Source organism: Lissotriton helveticus, chromosome 2_1, assembly GCF_964261635.1.
Source record: "Lissotriton helveticus chromosome 2_1, aLisHel1.1, whole genome shotgun sequence".
NCBI classification, from domain to species: domain Eukaryota; kingdom Metazoa; phylum Chordata; class Amphibia; order Caudata; family Salamandridae; genus Lissotriton; species Lissotriton helveticus.
Window position 1 is genome coordinate 1,039,421,415 of NC_136059.1, and position 14,514 is coordinate 1,039,435,928.

The window sequence follows — 14,514 nt, forward strand, 5'->3', positions numbered from 1 at the left end:
GCAGCCCCAATAACGAATGCATCTAAATAACACATTCCCTTACCATGCATGCCTTTTCCATGCAATTTCGTGGTAAAGATCACAACTCAACCCTCCAGCCCTTAGCCCTAAACACTACCTGACCCTCCCCCGTGAGCCCTAAACATTACCCCGAGCCCTCGAGCCCTAAAAACTGCCCCAGTCCCCCTGAACCCTAAACAATACTCGAACCCCCTGAGCCATAAAAACTACCGGACCCTCCTTGAGCTGTAAACACTACCCGAACCCCACAAACCCAAAATACTAACATGACCTCAAGTCCTAAACAACACCCGAACCCCCAAACACTGCCCATACTCCGAGCTCTAAATACTACCCAGACCCCGAGCCCTAAACACTACTCCAACCCTGAGCCCTAAACATTACACTGACCCCCAACCCTAAAACCTACCAGGATCCCCAGAGCCCTGAAAACTACCCCAACTCATAAAAACTGCACCCATACTCCCAAAACCAGGCCCCAGCCCCAATTACTTCACTACATCCGTGCCTGATACTTCCTGTTTCTGGGCCCACCGATCCCAGCATCTAGACGGCGCACTTCCTTAACCACGCACCTGCATGGTTAAGACAAATGGTTGGTTAAGGCATGAATGGTTGAGTTTGCAGGGAAATGGCATTCGTTACTCTGCCTGCATTGTTAAGACTTTTTAAATACACTTTGAAAATAAAAACAAAATTAGAAAACTGTGTTACATATCTTTATTCTATTAAAAAAAGCCAATTAATTTCATTGTTTACAACCATGCAATCAACTATTTTTCATCATATTTCTAAAAAGCATAAGCACTAATGAAGTAGCGCAAACTATTTCTACTATATATAAATACAATTAAAACAAAGGAATTGAGACTAAAATTATAAGAAAACATAATTACACTCCAGCATAAACTATTTTTAAGAAAGTGGTAGACTCTAAAAGGGTGTCATTTACTATTTCCACACTAACCTATAACAATTTAAGGAAGGAGTTGGACATTGAAAGGGTAACATCTACTATTCCCACTCCTATCTATACCAATTTGAATTAGGTGTGGGGCGCTAAAGGGGTGGAAAATGCTATTCCCACACCAATCAAAACCAACTTAGGGGCAGGTTGGGCACTAAAGGGGTGGCATATACTATTCTCACTCTAATCAAAACCAATTTGGAGAAAATGTTGGGCAACTAAAGAAGTGAAAAATATTATTCCCACTCCAATCTAAACCATTTTGGAGAAAGTATTAGACACTAAAATGGTGTCATTTACTATTACCACCCCAACCTATACCTATTTGGGGAAGGCATTGGACACTTAAACGGTAACATTTACAACTCCCACCCCAATCTATACCAACTTGAAGTAGGTGTTGAACACTAAAGGGGTACACTTACTATTACCACTCCAATCTAATTATTTTGGGAGAAGGTGATGGACACTAAAAGAGTGACATTTACTACTCACACTCCAATCCAAAGCTATTTTAAGAAGGTGTTGGACACTAAAGTGATGACATTTACTATGTCCACTACAATCTAAAACATTTTAAACAAGGTTATACAAATTAAACATTTTAAATACACAATTAATATCCCATACTTGCCTACAATGTTTTAACTATAAAATAAACAAAAATGTAATTTAAATAAACATCAACCAAAACTAAAAACATGTATATTTATATTTAAACATTAGAATATAAAAAATGTTGTTATTACTATACATAACTAATAAAATTAATCAAATATTTACCGCCATTCCTAAATTTCAAACTGAAAAATAAGAAATACAATAATTATCCCAAATTATTCATCATAAAATAAAATCCATAGGGGATTACGGTGCGGGTCTAACCAGCTGGTCCGAACCGCGTCAGAATGACCAGCAGGTTTACGCTCTGACCAATGACATCGTAATTCGGCGGTCGAACCGCAAACCTCAGACTTTCCTTCCGACATTGTAATCTGCCCCTTAATGTAACAAAATCCATTTATAAGTTTTAACTTTTTTTTACATATCATGAAAATATTTAACATAAAATGAACTTTAAATATTACCTTTTTAAAAATCTCCCCACCCTTATCACCTAAAAACTCAATTTTCCTTGACTAAACAAAACTATAAAACCATTATTTTATATACATTAATGCAACAAAAAATACAAAAATCAACAATTTCATAACCATTAAATTGTCTCACTAAAAACACAATAAAACAATGAATAAACATATAGAATTAAACACACTACAATAAATTGCATACTAATTATTACTTACATATGATATTACCTGCAATATTTTCTACATTGATATTTTTTACAACAATATTTAAAATAATACTAAAATTCTAGTTTATCCTTCGATATTCTCAAAAACAAATTGTATCATGATTTATTTTCCGATATTTTGTCTAAACACCTATTAAGAGTCTGCTGACCAATCTGTCAGTACCAGCCTTAGTGAACAACTCGAAAGATGTAAGAAAATTAATGTTATTAGACTGCAGCTGATGATAGATATGTTATCCAAGTACATTAGAGCTGACACTATCCCAGTCGGCCTCCAGGTTAGGAACTCGACCAAAATCTAACTTTACTACTCGTAAATGCCCTTTGTGAATACCAAAAGTCGTAAAGTTAGACTTTTGTCTCAGATTACTTCTGTGAATCGGGCCTTACATATTTATAAAGGAATGTTACCTGGCAATATAGTCTTTATTTATATATCTTATGTTTTCAATTTTTCTAAACTATATATTCTTTACATACAATCCATTTTTCATTTTTTATTACAAAAACAAATGTATATACATTTCTTTTTTACATACATCTGATTGTACATTTTAAAATATTTTTCATTTTACACATACATGATAGGATTTAAAATATTCAAATTATGCAACCAGTCATTCACTTCACCTCCTGTATCGCACTCTCCACTCACATCCCACTCATACTACAAAACATGAATTGCCACAATGTGGTCACAGACTGTTATACGATACAGAGCACAAATAATTGTGTTTAAAAGTTCTTTCTAAAACCTCCATAACTGGACTATCCCGACACTGAAAAACTTTAAAACGCACCGTACTACCAAGATATCAATCTTCCCTTGTTGTGTAGGGTTCTGTAGACAGCAACTTTTATTTGTGTTGCTTTCTACAGATACCTATAGTCATGCTGATAACAATAGAATGTGAAGGCAAGCCTTTAGAGATTACCCCTTTAGGTGTCATTTCATAATGAACATGCATAATGATGAATACCTGTCAAGAGGATGTTTTTTCAAGTGATACCCCCTAAGTGCAAACTCATGGGACTCCCAACCCAGTGCCATCAACGAACAAGAATCACCTGTGACCTAAAGAGAAATTTATGTTCAAAGAGAGAAGAGGACATTTGCTTACTATCTCCAATCTTTCTTTAAATGGGGATAATGTATCACTTATATTGTACGTGGAGAGCCATTGTTGATAATTCTGAGGGTCCCCTGGAAACAATGCAATCATCAACATCAAACATTAGGAGAGGGGCCATAAAGCTTACCCAGGAAAGTCTAGGGGCCACATACAGCAGTATGTAGAAAAATAGTCTACTGCATACCTAAAAGAATCGCTCCACAGGATTCAGAGAAGTATCCTTTCTCAAAGGAATCTCTCTATCTATAATTCACTGGGTCGTTGTAAATATTCTCTATTAGCATGCAGCTCACACTTCACAATATGGATTCCAGAAGGGTAGAGGCACTATTGATCAATGTCTAAATTTAAGCTCTATCATTTCCAAATGCACTAAAGCATAGAAAGGAAATATATACAAGGCCTTCATGGACATTTTGGCAGCATTCGACTGTGTAGTCAATTCTAAACTCTGGACAATCATGGCTGCGATTATTCTTATGAGGCAAATGAATTTACAGGTGACGGCCTCAGTCCGCTATGGAAGGGACAGGGAATACACCAGATCATTTAGGATTATGGGAGGAGTAAGGCAAGGTTGTGTCCTCGCCCCTTTCTTATTCTCACTTTACACAAATTGGAATGCAGGAAGCATTGAAAACATGCACGCCTGAGGTTCCACAGTTTCCCTTAGGGTCGTTACCCATCCTGCCCTACGAGGATGATGCAGTTCTGATAGCCAGGCCAGGTGTAGCACTGCAACGCCTAATTGACACCTATGTGGCCTTTATGTCATCCATGGATCCCAAGGCCAATAAGTCCAAAACCTTCATCTTAGTGTCAGAACTACCCCCTCCAAAAAATATTCCATTGATCCACATTGGAACTCATGAATTGGCCTTTGTAGAGACTTTCTCCTACCTAGGGGTTGTTTTTGACACCAGACAAACCTGGTCACACATGGTGGATAGTAGGGCTCAAACAATGGAGCACACTAAGGTGGCAGTCGCTGGTTTTACTAAAAGACTAGACTCAAAACCCCTAATGACATAAAAAAAGAATTAAAATGCCAAAGCAATCTCGGCAGCGATCTATGGGGCAGGGGTCTGGGGCACAGCACCAACTGACTTCGTACAGAAGCTTGAGAAAGGGTTTCTCAAGACGATCGCTTAGCTACCTCCTTCATTTTCAAACCATGTCACTCACTTAGAGCTGGATATGCCCTATGTGTCTGACATGGTGAGAGTTGCTCCGATCATGCACTGGCATTCCATATGGATTCGGGACACAGATGATCTTAATCAGTCTATTATACTACATTGCCTTGCATTGGATAAAGTTCACAAGATCTCCTGGCTGGAGTATGTTAAAACAACTTTGCACTCACTATGAGTCCCTGAGCTGTTTGTAAATCCCACCTAGTGATCCAGGTTCCCTAAAAAAAGGCTAAAGGCACTAGTTTTGGGAAAGCTAGCATATGAAAGGGAGGAGTCCCAGAAGTTAAAAGTAATTGTAAAGACCTATCACTCGACGCAACAAGTGATAGTTTGTGAAAACAAATTATCTGGATTCGGTAAGGAAACTGCAGCATAGGTTTATTCTTTTAAGGTCCCGCTTAAACTTAATTCCCCTATTGCTGTGTTTCCCCCTAAAACAGTACGCTCATAGTGATTTGACAACCTGCCCATGCAACGATCTATCAGCTCAGTCTGACCTCCATCTTTTCTTCTTTGCCATTTTTACAAGGAGCAGACAGTCAGATATATTAAACCTCTTTATAATGCGGCACGATTTTAGGCAGTGCCGCGTGCCCTGTTCTATCTGAAAAAGCTTTATGATCCTTTTGTATGTTTCTGTGTAGCCTCATTTCTTTGGGCTTGTCAGCGTAGGAGACATATATTAGAACTGGAAACCTATGTTAACCCTCAGCCTTAAATGTATTTGTCTCCTCGAATATGCTAGGTAAACTCTGTGCAATAGTTTCGAAGAGACAAAGGATCTCTATAACACACATAATAGGATGATGGACTCTTTCCTATTTGTATCTTCTTTTTAAACCTATGTACCTGTGGGGTAACTGGGAACCTGCAGTTCAGCACATATTCTTTTATTGTGCTCCCTGCGCAAATAATAGCCATTTGATTGTGTAATTTGCCCAGCTCAATCTTACACCCTCATAGTTTTGGGGTTTGAATTTGTACATTGCTCTTTTTCTTGTTATTTTAAATTGTCAGTTTTTTAAATAATTCATATGTGTTGAATTGTATTGCACTGAGAAGAATGACATTGTTTTATCTTTTTTTAAATGTACACTTTGATGATCTATGTTTCAAATCAGATTGAATAAAATTATGGGAATGAGAGAGTAGGCACATCAGTACCCCATAGTACTACAGTTAATTACTAAAACAACACCTCAGATATATAGAACTGAAATTATAAATAAGAGATACATAAAGAAGAGGTAAAATGGAAGGGACAATTCAAATTGTCACTAAGTGGCTATATATCAAACCCCCGTGGGACCACCGTATGTAATTGTTTGGTAATGTCTAATGGTAACCAGTTGGCAAATATCTAATGTATGGAAGTCATACTGTACATTTGCCTAAGCCATAAGATTACACAGTACTATGTACATGACCGTGAGGGGAGGCTGGCATAAGCAGAACCTCTACAAAAATGACCTTCAATCAGGCTTCTCCAACTTCCAAGTGATGTGTGTTTAGCCTCTCAGGGTTCTGCTCCTACCAGGTATCAATCTTTATCTCTCTCCTACACGAAAGATTAAACATAACTATGAAGGGGGACAGAGGTCCCTAGAGAGACTCGCTCACTCTATAGTATTCAGTAACTCACCTGCGAGTCCGCCATAATTATTTGATACACTGTTAACCTGTGACTATCGCACTCTTCTTGCCGATTTGAATTGGCTATCGATAATAGAGTCTTTCTCAAAACGTCTACCATACATACCCTTACCTCTCTCTGTGGATTTCTAAGTTATTCTGTGAACCAATTTTTGCAGCAACCATGTGCCCTGCATCTCACGTTTTTAAACTGTTAAGACCTAGCACGCTTGCCAAAAAACAACTAGAGAGATGACCATTTCCGTTCTCATCAAGCAATACCTCACTTCCTCTCCGGGCGTTATGCAAGCCTAGGATTCCTATTTTGTTCCTGCTTTTGATTTCTTACTGAAATTTTTGTGTTGACAAACGAGGTGAAACATACTATTCCGTGACTTAGGAAGTTGCCGGATCCATCTCATAATTGTATTTAAGGTGTGTTTGACCACAGTAAACCAAATCTGAAGAAAGGATGCTTTGTTCCCGAAGATAATAGGTAACTCTACTTTTTCTAGGTACTTTGGGACGGTGATCGGGATATTATGTTATTGTGCATGTCATGTTGTGCTACACGCACATTGGAATCTGCTTTTGTGCCCCATAAAACTTTCATTTAACTTGTTTTTAATGTATAATTCTAGCATTTGTATAGAGCATACTAGCCTTAGCCGACCGCACTGTGTGTTGTGTATGGCTGGGAGGGTGTTTTTAGCCTTTATGTAAAGGGTTTTCATGTCAGGCATGATTTGAACCGATTTGCGGTGATCATGTTATGGGCTGCAACACATGGCGGGGTGAGGGTATGTGAGAGAAAGACGTGCTATTTATTGATGTTGCTTTTGCGCCTACACTATAGTAACATAGCAACACAGCCAGTGATTGTGTTACTTTGAATTACTTCTACCCAGTGGTAGTTTTTTATTCACCATTGGAAGGATAAAAGGAAGAGTCTGAACCAACAACGGTTCGAATCTGTAACATACAGTAGGTAATTTATGAACCTTGGTATATAGCAAGTTAAAGGGTGATGTATGGTAGGGAGCAGAGTGTTACTGTGTCCCATTTGGGAGCACTGAATGATGTACTGGTACGTTGCACTGAATTGTGTGCAGCAGAGGGCACATGATTATGCATGGTATGTGAGCAGACGGGGATGTCAGTGAGATCTCAGATTATCCCATGTTAGGTGTGAGCAGCAAACCCATTCCTGCTTTTCTTTACACCCTGTTAGTATTGTTATATGTCCTTTGTTTATTGTTTTTCACAGCATACCAAACTGTGCCCATTTGAGACTGTTCTCCGTGAAGTTGTCATTTTTTTTAGTATGCACGCAATGAAGTACATTTATAACATCACTCATGGATGTAATGTTGGTATGTATTTATTTTAAGACTACAATTATTTGTGTTAACCAATTTAGTATGGATATCGTACTTGTATGGCTAGTTTGCTTTCAATGCTCTTCCATGTTGTTATATTTGTTAACCAATTTTCAGATCTCCCTCCTGGCAATAACAGCTACGTAAAAAATAAACTGTGAGGTGCAGTTTCTTATATCATAATCATACAGAAGTCCAAAGAGAACTAATCTAGGGCTACAAATTATTGGTATAGACAGTACCTCTTCTAGAAACCCACACGCCTGTCTCCAGTAACTAGCGATTTCAGGGCATTCAACAAACATATGCCCATCATCTGCTGCTGGAAACCTGCATCTTGGGCATGAGTATTCTTCTGTTGCGATCTTCAAAAGTTTCGCAGGAGTCCAGTAAGCCCTATACGCCGTAAACAGGTGGTTTCTTCTCAAATTTGATGGTTTTATAATTTTTTGAGATAGTGTGAAGGAGTCCATCCAAACCTTTAATAGGTCTCCTGAGATCTGTACTGTGGAATTGTCCCATAACTTAATGATTTCGGCCTCTAGATTATCTTTAGTTCCCACCAATGTCTTGTACCATAGTGCAACCTCGCCCTTCCATCCCCTCTCCCTGCTTATTGATTCAAAAATAGGACTCTCCTCCTCATTGGTCCAATTCTGTCTCCCCCACCATGAAGATAGCTGGTCAAATTTCAATCTTGTGATGGTACCTTCTGTTAAATTTGATAGGGATTCCCAACTTAATAATGTTGAGTTATTACATAGATCCCCCCATTTCATAAGACCTGCTGTTCTCAGTGGAAGGGCGAGTCGGTCCAGTAAGCATTCCGGTGTACCAGGAGAATCCCATATCGGGGCCTGAGGGTGGTAGTAGGGGATGTCTAAAGTTCTTCGTATTGATTGCCAATTGTCTAGGGCTGTCCGCAGGAGCTTCAGACGAACCTTCTTAAAAAACTTCCGATCTCCAAATTTATAGAGAAAAAAGTCTGGACCATGTGGTAGGTCTGATAGCATAGCCTGAAAAAGTCTACCATGAGAAGAGGAGTCCAACTTGTTAGCCAGGAGTCTGAAATTTTTAAACTGAAAAGCATAGCAATAAAAAAGTAAATCAGGTAGGGCCAGCCCACCCAGTTTCAGTCCCCTTCTCAATTTCCTCTAGGCGATTCTAGGAGACTTGGTAGCCCATACAAAAGAGCCAATCCTCCCTTGCAGATTATAAATATTATAAATATCCTTTTTATTGAAATTTAAAGGGATGGAATTAAATAAAAAGGTAACCTTTGGCAATATAATCATTTTGACTAGGTTCACTCTACCATAGATGTTAAGAGGCAGAGTGTTCCATCTAGTCAGGAGCTTCCTAACTTCCTTACCAACCATTGACCAGCTAGTTTTGGAAACTTCTTCTAGGTTGTGGGTAAGATAAATCCCTAAGTATCTAATTTTTGATTTTGCTTCTGGTATCGGGATGGGGTTGTTCCAGCTCATTATGTCCGTTTTATCTTTATCAATTCTGTACCCCGACACTGTGCTAAAATCTTCGGCCAATTCAAATAACCTAGGGATAGCCTCCACAGGGTTCGATGTATAAAGAAGGTGGTCATCAGCATAGAGAGCTGTCTTAAGCACTAGATCTCCCATTATGAATGGTTTAAATATTAGATCTTGTCTCAGGGAGCAGACAAAAGGCTCAATATAAATATCAAAAAGGAGGGGGACAGGGGACAACCCTCCCTCGTTCCCCTAGAAATGTTCAGCCATTCGGACAGACTACTGTTGACCAATACTTTGGCCCGGGGACTCCTGTATAATATCTCAATCCCTTTAATGAATACTTCTGGAAAACCAAATTTTGTCATAGTCATAGTCTTCCATAAAAATAACCAATTAACTTGATCGAACGCCTTTGCAGCGTCGATTGCCACAATAGTAAGCGGCATCTCCTTCTCGATTGCCAAATCTATCGCTCCAATGACTTGGAATGTGAGTTCATTTAGTTGGCGGCCGGGTATAAACCCCCTCTGATCAGAGTGAATTTTTAGACTTAATTATTTTGGCCAGTCTAGATGCAAGTATACCAGAATAGATTTTAGAGTCTGAGTTTAGGAGAGAAATGGGTCGATAAGACTCTATCTTTTTTGGGTCTTTATTAGGTTTAGCTATGAGGGAAATTGTGGCTTCTGACCAGGAGGCTGGGGTATGCTCCCCCTGCAAAAATATTTTATTAAAGAGTCTCAATAATGGGGCTAGGACTTCTTCTAAATTGTCTTTGTATACCTCAGTCGGCAGTCCATCAGGGCCAGAGGCCATATTTCTGGCCATTTTTTTCAACTGTGACCGTACCTCTCCCTCTGTGATCTCAGTAACTAAAAAGGTTTTATCCGAATCGCTCAGCTGAGGTAACTCTCTCAAAGCCCACCAATTTTCCAGCTCTTCCAACCCCAGTCTATTCTTCTCCTGATATAGTTCCTCCATAAAGCCTCTAGCCTCTCCCTTAATCTCTATGTCTTCTACTAGAGGCAAGCCAGTACCACGCTGTGTTAAGGAATTAATGTTATTTCTACTCCTCTCTGTTCTTGCCTTCCAGGCTAACAAGGAGCCACACTTCTCTCCATGCTCAAAGTTACAGAGCTTGCTTACTTCCCACTTATCTTTAATTGTTTTGTCGGCCCGGGCTTTAAAGCCTGTCTGTAGCTCTGGTATTTCCCTTTCAAGACCCGGAATACTAGCTCTATCTTCCAGAGCAGCCAGCTGTAATTGTTGTTCCTTCATTTTAATTAAGTCAAGATCTTGAGTATCTTTTTCTTTCTTAAGTTTTCTATTTAAAGCCATATGCGAGCCACAAATTCCTCTTAAATAGGACTTAATTGTGTCCCATACAGTTTGATCTGAAGCCGTGCCAACATTGAACTGAAAAAACTCCAACAGGCTCTCCTTGATTTTATTTTTGATCTCATCGTCTAACAGGATGGTCCTATCAAGTGTCCACCTATATTCTGGGGGGCTGATTTTAAAGATTATTTTTAAGTCGACCACCGAATGATCTGACAATTCTACTGGGATATGTGAGATTTAAACAATATTGGACAAAACCGATTGATCTACCAAAAAAAACCGTAGTGTAAAATCTTTCATGATATTCTTTAAAGCTAGAAGGGTTTTATTTGGGGGTTATATTTGGCTTTAGAGGTACGGTCCAATTGTGAATCCAATATGAGGTTAAAATCACCTCCGAATATGACTGGAGCTGTGTGTTGTATCATATACTGCTCCAGCTTTTGAAGAAAGCAGGCATTATCTTCATTGGGACCGTAGTAAACAGCACACAGAAAGTTAGAACTACCAACTGAAAGGACAGCGCCAACCAACGTCCAGACTGATCCGTACCCCAGTCATGAATCCTGATCCCCTTATTAGCACGTACCATTATAGCTACCCCTCTTGTAGAACCAGTTTGCCTCGAGCATAGAATTTCCTGAACCCAGTTGAGTTTTGCAAATACTTTCCTACACGCTTCTGCTTCCAGGTGAGTCTCTTGTAAAAGATATACATAAGCTTCAGAATTTTTCAAGAATTCGCAAACTCTTTGTTGTTTCTTCCGACCCCCTAAGCCACTCAAGTTCCAGGAAAGGAATTTACTACTAGATGTCATGTTTAAAACCATTGTGAAGTAGTTCCGCACCTATAACCAGTAGTGGCCTGCGTTCATATTTGAGTTTAAGAGTATAAAAACTTATGGCAAACAAGGACATTTTTATTTGTTTCTTCCCTTCCCCCCTGTGGCCCCACCCTTCCCACCCCCGAGGAACCCTACCCTCCTGTTTGGCGTAAGCACGCCTTAGGAGCCCCCGCACCCCTAACACACCTTCTTGAGTGAATCTAGACAACAGTCTTTCCCCCACTCTATCTATAGTCTCCCCATTTTATATGCTTTTTCTTTTTATCCTTACTTATTTTTATATTTTTTTTTACCAAGTTATTTATTTATTGAGTAGATTCCCTTATTTTCCCTCTTTTTTTTTCCCCCACTCTCCAGTAAGCACTGTTTTAACAGAGGATTAACTATTTTCTCATTTTTGATAATAGATCATCGACTTCTTCTGGAAAGTTATAAGTGAACATCTTATTATTCCACATTATTTTAAGCAGAGCGGGGAACTTCTAATGAACTTGGGCACCCAATGCACGTAATTCTGGCATCCTTGAACCCAGCTCCCACTGCCATTGTGCAGTCTTTCCCCCTATGTCAGATCTAATTTGATAGGGGTTGGCACGATAGTGGAGAGAGGTACGTGCTAGACACCTGTTGAGAATCAGTTCTTTAACACTGTATGTTTGGAAATAGACCAAGATCTTCCTTGGTGCCTTACGATCCGGATGTAACCTGAAAGGGTCTCTATGTACTCTCTGGATCTCAGCTTCTAGATCAATATCCAACCGATCCTTTAGTATATCCTCCCGGAGTAGCCTACATACAAATCCCTTTATATCTTCCACTTCCACCCCTTCTGGTATTTTGAGGATTCTAAGGTTATTGCGCCGACTCTGTGTTTCCAGTCTCTCCAAGTCCATCGTAAGAGTCCGATTTTGTGATTTGATAGCTTCTATATCCTTGGAGTTTCCTTTTGAGGTTTCTGAAAGTGCAGTTACTTTGCTCTCCAATACACTAGTTCTGGCAGTAATTTCCTCTATCTTGGTCTCTAAAACATCAAACCTATCATGTAATGCCCTTTGGTTTCTCTCTGAGATCTCAAACTTGCCCAGCAGGTCCTCTCTCAATGTTTGAAATGAAAAACCAAGTCTGTCCCTCTCAACCTCAATCTCAATTGGTCTATCAGTACCATTAGGTTGAGGGATCAAACTATGTGTACCATGGGATGAGGGAGGAAGGGATAGGGACTCAGTAGGAGCAGTATAAAGAGCTGGGGCAGAAGAAATTGCTACAGAGCTCAATGAGGCATGAACTATTGAGGAAGTAGGCAGAGATCACACTCACTGAGGCCACTTGAGCACCTGAGCCTGAATCGTTCTCAGGGCTGGTCTGTACTACTACCTCCAGTTCCCCCTCCTTGGGGGCTGACTCCAGTACTGCATACTTATTGCATAGGGGTAGAGTAAGAGGTAAAGAGGGAGTAGCTGCTCTATCTGGCCGGGCAGTATCAGCTACTTCAGAGCCTAATTTGGCTTCTGCCTTATTTATTGCGCCCTCTTTAGAATTCACTGCTTGCTCCATTATCTTAAAGTAACTTTTAAGTGAGGGAGTTGCTTTTGGCGTTTGTAACTGCTTAATCACCTTAGCTGACCCTCCTTTTCTCACTCCACCTTTCTTCTTTTGTTTATATGGAGACACGGGCGTCGGTCCCCCCCTTTCAACAGTGTCAGCAGAGTCCCAGACTCCTTGCTTCCTCAGATCTTGCTTGGATCTTAACTGATACCTATTCCTTACTTCTCCCGTTCTTCCTTTAACTGCAATGTCCTGTTTTCGATGGTAATCTACAACAGAGGTTATCCCCTCTGCACAACTGCCAACTTTGATGTTCTTGACTGTATTATCACAATCACTTTGGCAGACTGTTTTAATATTAACTGCCTCCATACAGTCCACCCCTCCAGGATCCACCTTACCGCTGGTCGATGTTGCATAGGCCCCCGAGCAAACCGGACCTCTCACTCGAGAAGAAAGCGCCTCCCTAGAGCGTAGCCAGAGACTCTTGCGACTGACACGGGACTCTCGTTGATCGCGTTTAGCCTCCGCCGTTCCGATGTAGCTAGCAGTCGACTTCCGTGGCTTACAACACCAAACGCGGCTCAGCTGTCCCGTCTCAGCTTCCCTTGCGTAGCGCCGCTCAGGCATCCCTCACGGTCCTAGCGCCCTCGAGCGCTCACCAGCCTCCGGACCTCCGGACAACAAACAGGGGGGAAAAACTTAATAGTACCCAACAGAGAGTTTCTAAAGAGATGTCCACCCGTCCTTACCGCATATTTAGACGAAATCCTTTCTCAAGACGGGGAAAAAATGTCCGGAACATTACTCGAGGTGCTTCAGAGTGCGGAGCCCCGCAGCAGCCGTCAGCCTGCCGCCGCCATGTTCCTCCCAACGGGTTCCATTACACCCTGGCTGGCACTCCCCTTTATTCCAATTTCTGATCCTATGTTTATCTTTGCCGCTCTGTTTTTCTATCTACCATTACAACCCTGTCTGTCTAGCTATGTATTTTAGCAACTCCGTCTTTCTACCTCTCTCCATCTAAGTAACCCTCTCTATGTATACAACCCTATCTATCTATGGAACGCCATGTATCTATTATTCTATGCAACACCATGTATCTATGCAATGCAGTGCATCTATTTATCTATACAACACTGTGCATCTATCTATGCAACGCCGTGTATCTATCAAGCTATGCAACATCATGTCTCTAGCTATGAAAATCCATGTATCTAGCTGTGCAACACCATGTATCTAAGCTATACAACCCACTTGGCTATCTGTCTTTGCAAGCCTCTCTGGATATCTGTTTTTGCAAATCTCTGTCTATCTGCCTTTGCAAATCACTCTAGCGATCTGTCTTTGCAAGCCTCTCTAGCTATCTGTCTTTGCAACTCCCTCAAGCTATCTGTCTTTGCAAATCCCTCTAGCTATCTGTCTTTGCTAGCATCTCTAGCTATCTGTTTTTGCAAGCCTCTCTAGCTATCGTTCTTTGTTATCCTCTAGCTATATGTCTTTGCAAGCCTCTCTAGCTGTCTTTACACCTCTCTCTAGCTATCTGATTTTTCAAGTCTCTCTATTGATCTGAGCTATTGGCATTGTACATGACAGTGCCTTTTAATGGGTTAATTAACCAAACATATAAATAAAAGGCATTGTC